We start from the raw sequence: 14,022 nt of genomic DNA on the forward strand, positions 1-14,022 counted from the left end.
CCCGCAGATATTGCTTTCAAGGGGCAAGAAGCTTCAGTCACTCCCTTAATCGAGAAATTGACGCTTCATGTCCAAAGATATGTGGACAAAGAGGACTTCTTTATCTCTCCTCTCAAGCATGAGGATGTAATCCTAGGGGCACCATGGTTTGATAGCCTGGCTGTCAATGTTAAATTCCTTGAAAGGAGAATCTCCTTTAAGTTCAGGGAAATACATGTATATAGATGCTAAGGAAATGGGTAACACTATCCCCATTGTACATACACCAGCTTTCAACAAGTCAATAAAGAGCTCTAGACTATTTCTGTGTACATGATTTTTGTTAAAGATTCTCAAAATGAACCAAAGAAAATAAAAGAAACCAAAAGAATTTAGAGCTATCCAATTTTCTCAAGGGGTTTCAAGATGTTTTTATTGACGACATCCCTTGTGAGCTACCTCCTAAACGAGGTAATGATGACCATGCAATTGAACTTCTTCCAGGAAGTTCATCGCCTAACAAACCTCCTTATAGAGTTTCTCAAGCTCAACATGAGGAGATTATGCGGCAAGTGCATGAGTTAGTTGAGAAGGGCATGGTTAGGCCTAGCGCATCTCCATTTTTCTCACCCGTGCTATTAGTGCAAAAGAAAGATGGCACATATCGTATGTGTGTCGACTATAGAGCACTAAATAGGATCCCTATCAAGGATAGGTTTCCCATTCGACAGGTAGAAGACCTATTTGATAAGCTACAAGGATCCACCTACTTCAATAGGATTGACCTAAAAAGTGGCTATCATCAAATAAGGATAGTTGATCAAGACATTGTAAAGACCGCATTTCGCACCACATTTGGTCTTTACGAATACATTGTCATGCCTTTTGGCTTGTCCAATGCACCAGCCACATTCAACTGCTTGATGGAGAAGTTGTTTAGGCCTCATCGAACCTTCACTGGAGTGTTCTTTGATGATATTATCATCTACTCTAATTCATCAGATGAACACAAGAAACATCTCCAGGTAATATTTCAAGTTTTAAGAGAGAATAAACTTTATGTTAATCGAAAGAAAAGTGAATGTTTCTTGCAAGAGATTCGGTATCTAGGTCACGTTATCTCTCAAGATGGCATCCAAATGGATCCATCAAAGTTAGAGGTAATAAAAGGATGGCCTAAACCAAACAATCTTCATGAACTAAGAAGCTTTATAGGTATGTGTGCATACTATAGACGCTTCATAGAAAAGTTCTCACAAATTGCGGGACCATTACATGACCTAACAAAGAAAATCTTTAGGTACACATGGTTTTCTAAGGAGAACAATGCTTTCAAAAAGCTTATCTCTCAAAACCATTTGAGGTCCAATGTGATGGTTGTGGTGATTGCCTTGGAACTGTTTTGCTCCAAGAAGGGCACGCCATAGGCTATGAAAGTCGAAGGCTCGACCCTGTTGAGCAAGCTCTAGGCATATATGAGAAGGAACTCCTTGCAGTTCTACATGCCTTAGACTCATTGAAGCACTATTTATTAGGGACTCCTTTTATTCTACGAACGGATCACCAAAGTCTTAAGTACTTCATGACGCAGACCAAGCTCTCCGACAAACAAATGAGGTGGGAAAATTTCCTTTCGCAATTTCATTTTCATATTGCTCACATTGCTGGCAAGCATAATCAAGTAGCTGATGCACTAGAGATGTGATTTCAGCCCTTGCATTAGGGAAGAAAGAAGAACCATTTACTTTACAAGATGGTTATCTTCTGTACGGAAATAGACTATGTGTTACTAACTCACTACGTGAGAAAGTAATGTATGAATCTCATGCTCCACCTTATGCGGGGCATAGAGGGATTCAGTCTACCTTAAAGGGAATTGAAATATATTTCTATTGGCCTACCATGAAAGTGAACATACAAGAGTATGTTTCTAAATGTGTGGTATGCCAAAAGACAAAATTTGATAGAGGGAAGAAACTTGGATTGCTTCAACCCTTGCCAGTCCCTAATTCACCATGGGAGAGCATATCCATGGATTTTATCTTTGGATTGCCTAAGTCTATCCATGGGAATACGGGGATATGGACGACAATAGACAGGTTCAGTAAACAAGCTCATTTTATACCTATCAAAAAGACTATCAAAGCCCATCAAATGGCAACCCTCTTCATTTCAAAATTTTTTAAGTACCATGGCTTACCAATGTCCATAATGTCGGATAGAGATCCTAGAATGACCAGTAATTTCTGGAAGGGTCTCTTTGAGAATTTAGGGACAAGGCTGAACTTCTCTTCGGCCTATCATCCACAAATGGATGGCCAAAGTGAAATAGCTAACCTAACAATTCTCTATCTACTAAAAGCCTATGTAACAGAAGTAGATCAAAGATCCCAATGGGAGAAGTACTTACCCTTAGTGGAGTATGCTTACAATAACACTGTACATACTTCCACGGGAAAAGCACCTTTCTAGGTAATTGAGGGGAGATAAAAAAGTCCCTTGCTACTTAAGGTACATGGGAAGATCTTCGCTGCTGCAGATGAGTATAGCCGAGACCTACAAGAATCTTTTCAAAAGATTAAGGATGCTATCTCTATCTCGCAGCAAAGGCAAAAGGCTGTTGCTGACAAGCACAGAAGAGCCCAAGCCTTTAAAGAAAATGATTGGTTCTTATTAAAGTTTTCCAAGGCTCGATTAAGGCACACGGCATGCAAGAATCCTACGGCACACCAAAAATACTATGCTAAACTAGCAAAAAGATACTATGGTCCCTTCTAGATTCTTAGGCCAATCAATGAGATGGCCTATCAACTCAAGTTTCCCAATCATTGGCTCATACACAATGCTTTCCATGGGAGCCTATTAAAGCCTTACAAAGGAGAGCCACCTCAAGAACCAACTACTGAAGACCCACCGGAGATTGAGGACCAAGAGGAGGTGCTGCAGCCCAAGTCCATTCTCCGACGTGAAGACAAGGTACTAAGAGGCGGTAAGACTATCCGACGATATCTTATTAAATTTAAGAATTATCCTTTTGAAGATGCTAAATGGATGCAAGGCATACAATTAAAGGATAACCTAAACCTTGTCAATGCTTACAATGCTTCCCAAGAGTAAGCAAATGTACAAAATGTTAAAAATGAACAAAGTTTTTGTCTTATAAGACTCTCTTTTTCTTTATTGTGCACAAAAAATGAAGTAGTATGCATGCTTAGATCAAGTTTGTGGAGACGACGTCTCCCAAACACCAAGTAGAGCTTGTCACTCTACTATGTAAGACAGATAGGACTAATGTGCAGAAATGCTTGCGGCAGCCTCAGGCTCTCAAGCGCCAAATGGACTAGTCATCCATTGTGGAATGATGTCGTAGGGTAACATAGGGATCCTCTACCCGCTAAGAAAAGGACTCATGAATATGCTTTATCTTCTCTACACCATAGTCGAGGACGACTATGATTTCAAGAGAGAGGTAATGTCATAATAATCAATATCTAATTCTCCTAAATGATTTTCTCATGTTAAACTGATCATTTAATATAGGGAAGTGCCAGGGGAGAAAAAGCTAGAATATTGGTTAAGCTAGCAGACCGGACACAGTAGGGATCCAAAGGATGGAAAATAGGGATCCAAGGGGGGGGGGCATCTGCAAAAGAGCCATGTGAAAAAATGGGCTAAAAAGACCCTAAGGTTCAGCCCATTAAGACTTCCAAAATGCTAAGGTTCCAAAATTCAAAGGTTGTGTCCAAAGGTCAACCATGGGGGGAATTGGATGCTTCGTGTGTGTCCCAAAAGTCTTTTCAAATCCCTAAATAGGAGGGGGCGAGCCTAGCTTGTAGGGGATGAGATAGAAAGTCACACACACCACACAAGCTCCTTTACACAAAGGGAATGAGGGACACATGTCAGCTCCCTGGGCGAGATGCCCACAAGGTGTACCCAATTCCTATTGGATGGCCTTGGAGGTGGGACAATGAGAATTAGGCTAGAGTAAATCTAGTTTAATTAATTTAAAAACACTTAATAAAAGTACCAATGAGAATTAAGTCCTCTAGAAGACTATTGGACAGTCTCCCATGGGGTCCAATGAGCATTTAGCAACCCAATGGCTTGCCTGATTCCTATTGGCCAGGAGGCAAAGGGGTCCAATGAGAGTTTAGTTGAATTATAAAATTACCTAAATCTCTCACAAAAGGGGAAAGGGGGACACATGTCAGAAGTCTATCACTTATGCTGCTTAATTGTCATTGGCTAGCCCTAGGGAGGTCCAATGAGAGGATAGCAAGAGCAAATAGCAAGAGGGGTCGCCCAAGAGAGAGGGGGGCTGATTTTTGCAAGGCATTATCACACACACACTCACACAATCTCATGTGTGAAGTAAAGAAGACTCTCTCTCCTTCTCAAGCTTTAATGGAAAGCTTACCACCTACTCCAAGCTTGTGAGAAGGGAGGCCTACACCAACAACTCTTGGCTTTGTGATGCAAATCCAACCAAGATCCAAGCTTCAATGCATGCTCATCTCCTCTACCATGCTAATTACTAAGCTAAGCTATGCTAATATGAGTGATTATGTGAGGAGATGTACATCTTTCTTGTAAGAATACTCCTTCTTCCTCTCAATCTACTCTCATACCCTGCTAGCTCTCACCATCTTTGAAGGTGTGTGAGGTCTTGGGTCTGAGACCGGGGATAAGTGATGTTGTGTTTGCTAAGTGTTTTGCTTAGTGCATGAAGCTTTCATCTTCATTGCACTAGCTAGTCTTGAAGAAACACAAAGAATTGTATTGTACAATGTCTCTCTTGATGGGAGAAACCATAATACAAAGTCTTTTGGAGGGGGGACCGGCTCCATGCAAATCCGGTCCTCAACTGTTGTCAATAGCTTAATTTCTCTCTCTTTTGAAAGTATTGTCCATGCTATCTAACTAGGTGTTATGCTTTTTGTTCCTCTATCCACCCAAGCACTCTTGTAATTCTCATTAGGAATCTATTTTAATGAAATGCCCACTATGTTCATGCTAATTTCCGCTACACACAAGTTTTTAGTCCATTAAATGTTACATGTATCACATAGAAGATGCCTCCGGGGTAGATTTAGATGTTTTGCATGCCGAATACCCCTCCTTCCAACTCTGAGGACATAGTTAATTTTGACAAGGGGAGAATGTAATAGGACTTATTCTGCAAAGTTTTGATAAATATTTTTGTTTGGAGTAAAGTTTGTTCATTCCAGCTTTTTTTCACACTATAGGACTTCATTCTAATCCTTCTCGTGAAGTTTCAAATTTTGACCCGGTACACTCCTCGGGAGCTAGTTTTGAGGGTGCTATGGTCAAAATTTAGGAACGTTTTGTATGTAGCACTTGTAGTCCTCAACACAAGGAAAAATACTTCTTCTTTGAGTTTTTATAGATTCCTTCATTTTGATGCCCATTTTAGCCCGTAGATTAGAGGAAAAGTAAGAAAATGCTGTTTTAGCTTGTTTTTGTGGAAATTGCTGACTTGCATGTAAATTTTCCGGTAAACTGAGCAGGATATGGATTTTTTGCATCACACAACTTTCCAAGAGCTCGACAAGACGAACAAATACATATGAGATAGTCGCAGTCAAATTCTGAAATGTTTGGGAGTTACGGCTGGCTAAAAAAAAAGTCTAAATTTGCTAACTAGCGAGTGTGGGTTGTGTTTTTGTGGTTTTTATGTGTTTGAATGCAAGACATCTCTTTCGGAGCCTATTTTTGGGCCACTTTTCTAAAGACTGGAATAAGGTCGAAAATAGCCACTTTTTGGTGTAAAGAAGATAGCCCGTATGCAGAAGGAGGCTATTCTTTTGTGATGGCGCCTTGAGATTGAGAGTGAGAGTGAGAGTGTGATTGAGAACTGTGCACAAGATTGAGAGTGAGAGTGAGAGTGAGATAGCTCGGGGGTGGTCAGGAGGTTGATACGAGATATGCTCTTCTTGTACCCGGTAATTGATATCAATATACATCTCTGATGTCCTGCGTCTACTCTGTGTACTTGTAAATTTCTGTTATTCAGTTGTTGTATTCCCGTGTCTCGTCACAGTGAAGATCGTACTATTAAGCAGCAAAATATGTGTCACAAGACATATGAGGAAAAGAATAAGAAAAACAAGGAAACCTGTCATGAAGAAAATGTGTCCAAGGAGGAGGCAAGTCCCTCGAGCAAATAGGGATGCGTGACCTATGAGACCAAGTTACAACTGAAAATATGATTTTGGAATTGTAATGGATACCCATGAATGCGGGGGTTGGCATTGATGACTAAAAATCAAAGCCGATGTTGTACTTCTAGTTGAAACTTGGGAGCATGATACACAAAGGATTAACGGCTTGGAGGATTACAATGTACATTCATTGATGTGGACAAAGAATCTCAAGCAATGAAGAGGACAAGGAGGGATAGCATGTATGGTTAAGAAAATATTGGAAGATTTTGTATCAATTGTGAAAGATGACAAGTACAAACATTATGTATGGCTGAAAATTATGACAGCAAAAAGAGTACCCATTTTTGGGAAATTTAATATTTGAGAGTTTTTCATTTCAAGTTTTTTGACAATTTCAGCAATCTTTTGAGTTTTTTAACCAAACATGTGTCATAGCATAAAGTATCTATTTAATGTAATTTTCAATTATCATAAGACTCTATGTATGTGGGTTGACGGAGAGAGAAAGTATAAATTCTAGAGAGATAGTATTTATATGTGTTACCATTGGAAGAAGAGATCATAAATATTTGAGAGAGAGAGAGTGACATCTCTTCTAAAATTTCTAGAGAGACAAGGTAAAATTCTAGAGTTGTATATCACTATGCAGAGAGAGAGAGAGAGAGAGAGAGAGAGAGAGAGAGAGAGAGAGAGAGAGAGAGAGAGAGAGAGAGAGAGAGAGTGAGAGGGCATAACGACGTGAAAATGTAAACCAAAAAAATCACCATTCCACAACTCATGCCATTAGAGTCAAATATGTTCACAATGCATGTCATCAGAGTCAAATAAGTCCACAACGCTTATACATGCAATGAAGTCAAAAACCATGCTAAATAGAGAGAATACTATTTCCCCAAATCTTGAGCTTTTTGAAACAACGTAAGTTTGAGGATGTAAGTACATTCACTTAACTACCACAGGATAGGACCAGAATTAGAGTACATAAAAGTCATAAATTCCATAAATGTAATGGTCACTCTAAAAGGCAAGTTATTTTTGCCCAAATAGCTTGCAAGTTGCTTCTATCTTTTGCTTGAAATTGGAAATCCAGTGCTGCATAAACAATGTTTTTCTAAGATAAATAATTTGCAAAAAAACTCTTTAATATCAGAGAATAATTATCTAGTTTAGTGAAAGATGCAAACCAAACTAGCAGTAATTAAATGGGGGAAGAAATCCTCCTTGGTTGTCCAAGAAAAAAAGCAATGTCCATTGGTGAGAGGGGTGGATTATGAATAATCATGTGCTCCTTAGGTTCAAGTCCAAGCACTTTTGTGTACACATAGTACATATGTTTGCATGTCAGAAAGGATTTGTTTGTCTTCTCTCGCTTTTGAAAATCCGGACACGTGCATGCTAGACTCTCTTTTATATGAATTTCATAACTATTTTTAGTGAGAACCTGAAAAGCTACATGCTCTTGAGACCTTTTCACATCATCCAAAAATATAATTGTCATACTATTACATGCTTCCAATTTCTTCATGGCCTCTTTAGAAATTCCATGCCTCCACTTTTTCTTCCACGAGCTACCACCACCTTCTTCACATTCACCAACCGGAGTTTGTGCATTTACCATTGCATTCTGTGTCCTAAATCCACTCTGATGCAGTGCTGCAAGTTCTTGTGTGGAGATATCTTTTTTTCTTTCTACTGGCCAAACATTCGGAGTAGGAGGTAAATCTTTGACTTGTCTTTTTATTGATTGAGTATGAAAAATATCATAATTACAAAATCATAACTGTTGCTCAATTGTTTTACCCTTGAACATTCTTTCGAACCATATACATGGAGCAACAAGACCAATAGAGCGACTATACCAGAGATTGTCACAATTTTTTATCCTTACTATTCCAAAACACTTTCTTGGACTTTGAATAGTCATTCTCCTTAGGGCCCACTGAGTGCGTGGCACATCACTCTCAAACACATTGTTTCTTTGAGATGACAAAGGTGTGGTTGTTTCTTTTTGAGATCCAATAGCATCATCACTGTCACAAATTTACAGTGGAATGTTAGAAATACCTGGTCCTTGGGTATCAACCTGTTTTTTTGGGCCAACCGCGATGGTTTTGTTGCCTAGATTCCATGACCTATGCCGGGCAATGGGAGATACTTATTCCCTTTCTACCCCTCTTTTTGCATTGTATTGTTTCTTTGTCTCCATCCAAAATTGGATGCGCATACATTGGAGTCCTTGCAACAGCCTCGTGTAATAGATGTGACACATTGGCCGGAGTTGGAGTTTGTAGAGATTCAACTTGAGAAATCAAGGCCTCCATTGTGGGACACGTTCCTATGGAACTCCCAGCAATATATGAGTTTGTAACATCCGTTACACAAGCATCATACAAGGATATTTTTCTCTTTACACCTTCACCCGCTACCCAACTGGCATGCACACTTTCTAATAAACTAACATTGGGAATTTGTGCCCATTGCCATGGACTTAGACAAGCCTATGAATTTCAAAAAAACATGCATTAACATCTATAAATTTCATGTATGCAAAGTTTATAAGTTTTGCTAAAAATAAAAATTGTCATAAAGATACTTACATCTGTTCCAATTCCTCCCTAGTGTGAAATTTGTTGCTTCCACCATTTAAACCATCTGCTCACTCTTATGATGCTCTCCGTAGGTAGATGTTTTCTCAACCATTTTTGAATTGAAAGCACCTTTTGAGATGCAAGCACAATGGTCTTACAAGCTCTCCATTCCTCACACATATGAATGTGTTGATTTGTTAAATGTTGAGGCATCCACTTTTTAGCATATTTGTGCACACTCTTCTCCCAATGAAATATGCATGACCATTCATGTCCCTCCATGATATTATCTGGCCCGCCATTGAAGACTATTTGAATAGCATTCCAACTTGCACCAGCCTCATCAGTCATAAAACCTGCAAAGTCAGTTGCACCATGTCCGTACTTTTCCATTGTTGAATTAAGGTTCTCCCAAAAAATAGCTTGGGTCTTTGCATCCTCCTCTTTAGTTTCACATATAGCAACTATCTGTAGTGATCGTATGCTGCAAGATATTCAACATAAATATTTTCACACATATCTTCTCATATTTAATGATGAAAAAAATATGAGATATTTAAATACTTAAAGATTACCTTGGATCATAAATTGAGCATGATTTTGTTGCCCATCCATCTATTCTATGAGTAAAATCAAAATGCACCTACACATTTCTTAAGTCACCTCTTTTCATCCAATTTACTAGATCAATCTCAAAACCTAGTCCCTTAGTGGACATTTTAAATAGGAAGCACTTGTTATCCCCTTCACCGTGTCCAAGAAATCTACTCCCATGGAAAATGGAAACATGCACTTTTTTGACGCAAGAAATACTATCATATCCATCCCCAATAACAACACCTTGACTCTTCCTCTCCTTTGAAACAATTGAAAAAAACCTACATGATGCATCCCAAGAAAGTTAAATCAATAATAGTTAAAAAACTAACAAATTCAAGGAACAAATTGAGTTTCTCATACCCTTTGGTTTAAATGAGTGGCATCATTTCTTCCAAAAAATCATTGAATTGTCCATCGGATGTAACTTCAACTTCCTCATCAATCAAGAAGTTAAGCACAAGTTGTTGCGCCACCAACATTTGAATTTTTCTTCGGCCACTCTTTTCAATTTTCAGTACTACACCTACCAGTTTTCGCACTCTTCCAATAGCAGCCCTAGAGGTTTGTGCCTTAACATTATGACTGTTTACCAACATGTATTGCCAGTCGCGACATTGAACCATCTCTAGGAAAAACATAATAGATTTTGCAGGGACAAGCAGCAACACAAGTAACAACCTTCTGACAATTTATTATTGTTTTCTCTTCCATTGCAAGGTAGTCCTTCTTGACATGTCTGTCCAAATATCCATGAAAATCTCTACTATTAAATTCTTGTTCTTTAATATAATGAGGACATGTTGACTAATTGCATTGCATGCATCCCAAACAATGGCTTAGAAGAGTTGTGCATGCTATCTCCATGGTTGTAACTGATGGGCGAGTCCACAAGTGACCATCACAGCGTTGTTCCACCCTGGAATTCGTTTTGTTTTATCTTGAGTTGCAGGAAACTCAAAGCACAAATTTCCATCATAATGTTGTGGAAGTTCAACAACTTGCAAAGGAGCTCCACATAATGTTAATAGATCCTTTAACTTTTTTGCACATGGATTTTGTTGAATCCAAATGACGCTTGACTGAGTTTTGAGGTAGCCTATATCATCACCACTACTTTCAAGATGCACAATTCTTAAAACCTCTTCATATATCTCTCTATCATTTTTTTTCTCACTATAATATACCTATATAAATGTGTCTGAATGAAGCAACTCAAACAAGTTCGACAAAGATCCATCTATTAAGAAATGCTCATGACCTTCAACATCCCACTGTGGTTGCAATAAGACTTTTGTTAGGCCACAATCACTTTCATTAAGAGCAGATAGTGATTGAAAATGGCAAGATGAAGGTAGCAAACTCTGCAAATAGTAAGCACTAAGCAACAATGAGTTTCCCCTCAACTGAATGTTGTGGTTGACTATCTGATCACTTTCATGTTGGACATATTATCTCAAGCAAAATATTACAGGGTGAAGATGCAAGAAAACTGTGGTGGGTTAAGTCAAGGTACTGAAGGTAAATGAAAGTGGTGAGGCTTAATGAAAGTGGTCAAGGCTTATGAAAGTGAAAGATTGGAAGGTAGATGAAAAGACCCATGGATTTTGTGTATAAGACAGTTGCATAAGATATTGTGCATTAACACAGATGGCTCAAAGAATAATGAAAATCATAATTAAAGAAGTGCATTTAAACTGGCTAGTATGTCATTTAATATATGACGGTTGTGAATGTATCTGCATTCAAACTGGTAAAATTATAAGTTTTAAATATGTACAATCTATAATTTGCTGCTTGCCGGTGGAATTTGTCATCAAATTTGGTGGGCCATTTAATTTCCAAATGGTGGTTCAAGAATTGCATTTAATGCAGTCTAATAGTGCCTTCATCTTGTGTGTGTGTTTGTGTGTGTGTGTGTGTGTGTATGTGTGTGTGTGTGTGTATGACTGTGTGTGTGTGTATGTGTGATTAACATAGCATTTTTTCAAATAAAATTATATATATTCCTCCATCTTGTGTGTGTGTTTTTGTGTGTGTGTGTATATATATATATATGACTGAGTGTGTGTAAAAAACATAGCTTTTTTTATAGTTAAGTTGTATATATGCCTCCATCTTGTGTGTGTGTGTGTGTGTGTGTGTGTGTGTGTGTGTGTGTATGTGTGTGTATGTAAACAACGTAACATTTCTTTAAGTTATGTTATATATATACATCCATCTTATGTGTGTTTTTGTGTGTGTGTGTATATATGACTGTGTGTCTGTGTTTGTGTACCTAGTTTTTGTGCCTAATTGCTTTTGTATGTGTGTTGCATGTGTGTGTGCGATGCATAATTAAAATGATGTGTACATTCTCACTAGTTTGTTTGTGTATATATAACTTAACTAAAAAAAAATGCTACGTTTTTTACACCCACACAGTCATATAATGTAGCATTTTTATGTATATGTAACTTAACTAAAACAAATGCTACGTATTTTACATACACACACATAGTCGTGTATATATATATATATATATATATATGACTTTGTGTGTGTGTTTAAGTTACATAAACAACATAGCATTTTTACTATTTATCTATTCTATTATTTCAATTAATAGCTTGGAATAGAATTGTTTATGTGTTTGTTGAGAGGCATGTTAGAAACTGACTCTGAATAGCTAAGTCGGATTTTGACTTATCGGATATTTACTGAGCTGTATTTTGCTAAGTCGGATGTAACTGTCTTTCAGTTGCAGTCTGCTGAATGTCTTGTGACTGGGTAGTTAAGTCGGATTTATCTATATAAGTGGGGAATGTATCTGCGCACGAGGTATCTGTTCTCTGATATGAATGTGATGATGAGGTGCAGTGCATCAACTATTCAGTGTATTGTCTCTGCTTACTCTGATATTTTTGAGTAGTCATGTTTACTGTGTCTGAATTGTTGTTAATGAAGTATGGTGGAGTAGATGGTTATTCTTGCTGCGTATGATGTTCATGTGTTGACCTAACCCACAACACATTTGGCGATCCGTTAAATGTATATATTTTAGAAATGAAATTGAAATGAAAGTTGAGTGAAGTGAAGTGAAGTAAAAGTGAAGGAGATTCTTTTGCTGTGAAGAAGAAGGAGTAGATGAAGAAAAGGTACACATCTTGTGTGTGTGTGAATATGTGTGTGTGTGTGTGTGAATGTGTGTGTGTGTGTGTGAATATGTGTGTGTGTGTGTTGTCGCACGTGCAATTCGGATCCGTCGGAAGAGCTCCATTGGAGCTCCCCCATGCCTTTCAGTGTTGTCGCACGTGCAATTCCGATCCGTCGGAAGAGCTCCATTGGAGCTCCCCCATGCCTTGAAAGGCATGGGGAGAAGGCAATGCACGCGCTGCCCTCTCACCATGCCTTTCAAGGCATGGAGGAGCTCCATTAGGGGCTTCATTGGGACTCCATTGGAGCTCCCTCGTGCCTTTAAAAGCATGGGGGAGCTCCATTGGGGCTCCATTGGAGCTCCCCCATGACTTTCAAGGCATGGAGGAGCTCCATTGGGGCTCCATTGGACCTCCCTCTGGGCGAACATACATGGATACACACACACGACCACACTTGCATTCAAACACACAACCACATAGTAGCACATGGCACAAACACACACACAATCATGCATACACAGGCACACACATTATACTTGCATACACACACACAGTTACAATCATGCATACACACACACATTACACTTGCATACACACCTACACACAGTAACAATCATGCATACACACACACACACATTACACTTGCATGCACACACACTCAGTAACAATCATGCATTCACACACATAAACACACTTGCACACATGGCACAAACACACACAAAATCATGCATACACGCACACTTACATTACACTTGCATACACTCACACACATACAGTAAAAATCATGCATACAAAGATACACCTATATACACTTGCATTCACACACATCAACACACTTACAATGATGCATTTTTATATTACACGATCAAGCATACTTAAACTCATTGTAGTACACACAAAGACACTTATATGCTGCCAAAGTTTTGAAGTTTCTACTCTGCATAATAACTAGTTGTGGTCTTATTGTTTTTTGCTTTTAGGAGTAGGATACACATTAAGGTCAAGAACTACAGAACATAGGGCCAATGCACTATCTTCCATTGCTTCTTCCAATGTCCGTCAGAAGGAGGATATATTGGGTGATGTGCATGAAGAAGAGGAGCTCATAGATATTCACGCTACACAAGGTGGAGTGGTTTCCCAATGCGTGTCTGAAGCAACGATAGTTGTTTCTAAACCTGTTGATCATGCTACATTGTTTGGAAAGGATGTTCATTGTCGCATATTGGAGGAGATTATAGAGGGTTTTATTGTAAAGAGAGGTGGGGAACCTCCTTACATTCCTCTTTGCAGATTGATGGAAAACTAAGCCATTAGAGTGGTGGGTCTAGGCATTGAGGTCTCAGTGAAAAGGTTTGAGATGTTTAGATACAACATGCTTGGAGCTCCATTTCTTGTGTCGTTTAAGAAGCCTGGCCATGATCAACATTATGTTTTTGACTTAGACAAATAAGAATGGGGTCCTATTTGGCAAGAAATAAGCGATGATTTTGATAATTCCCTTCCTCTTGAGTGGGAAGACTTAAGGGGGGA

Source organism: Adiantum capillus-veneris, chromosome 4, assembly GCF_014529385.1.
Source record: "Adiantum capillus-veneris isolate H3 chromosome 4, ASM1452938v2, whole genome shotgun sequence".
In the NCBI taxonomy this organism is placed as follows: Eukaryota; Viridiplantae; Streptophyta; class Polypodiopsida; order Polypodiales; family Pteridaceae; genus Adiantum; species Adiantum capillus-veneris.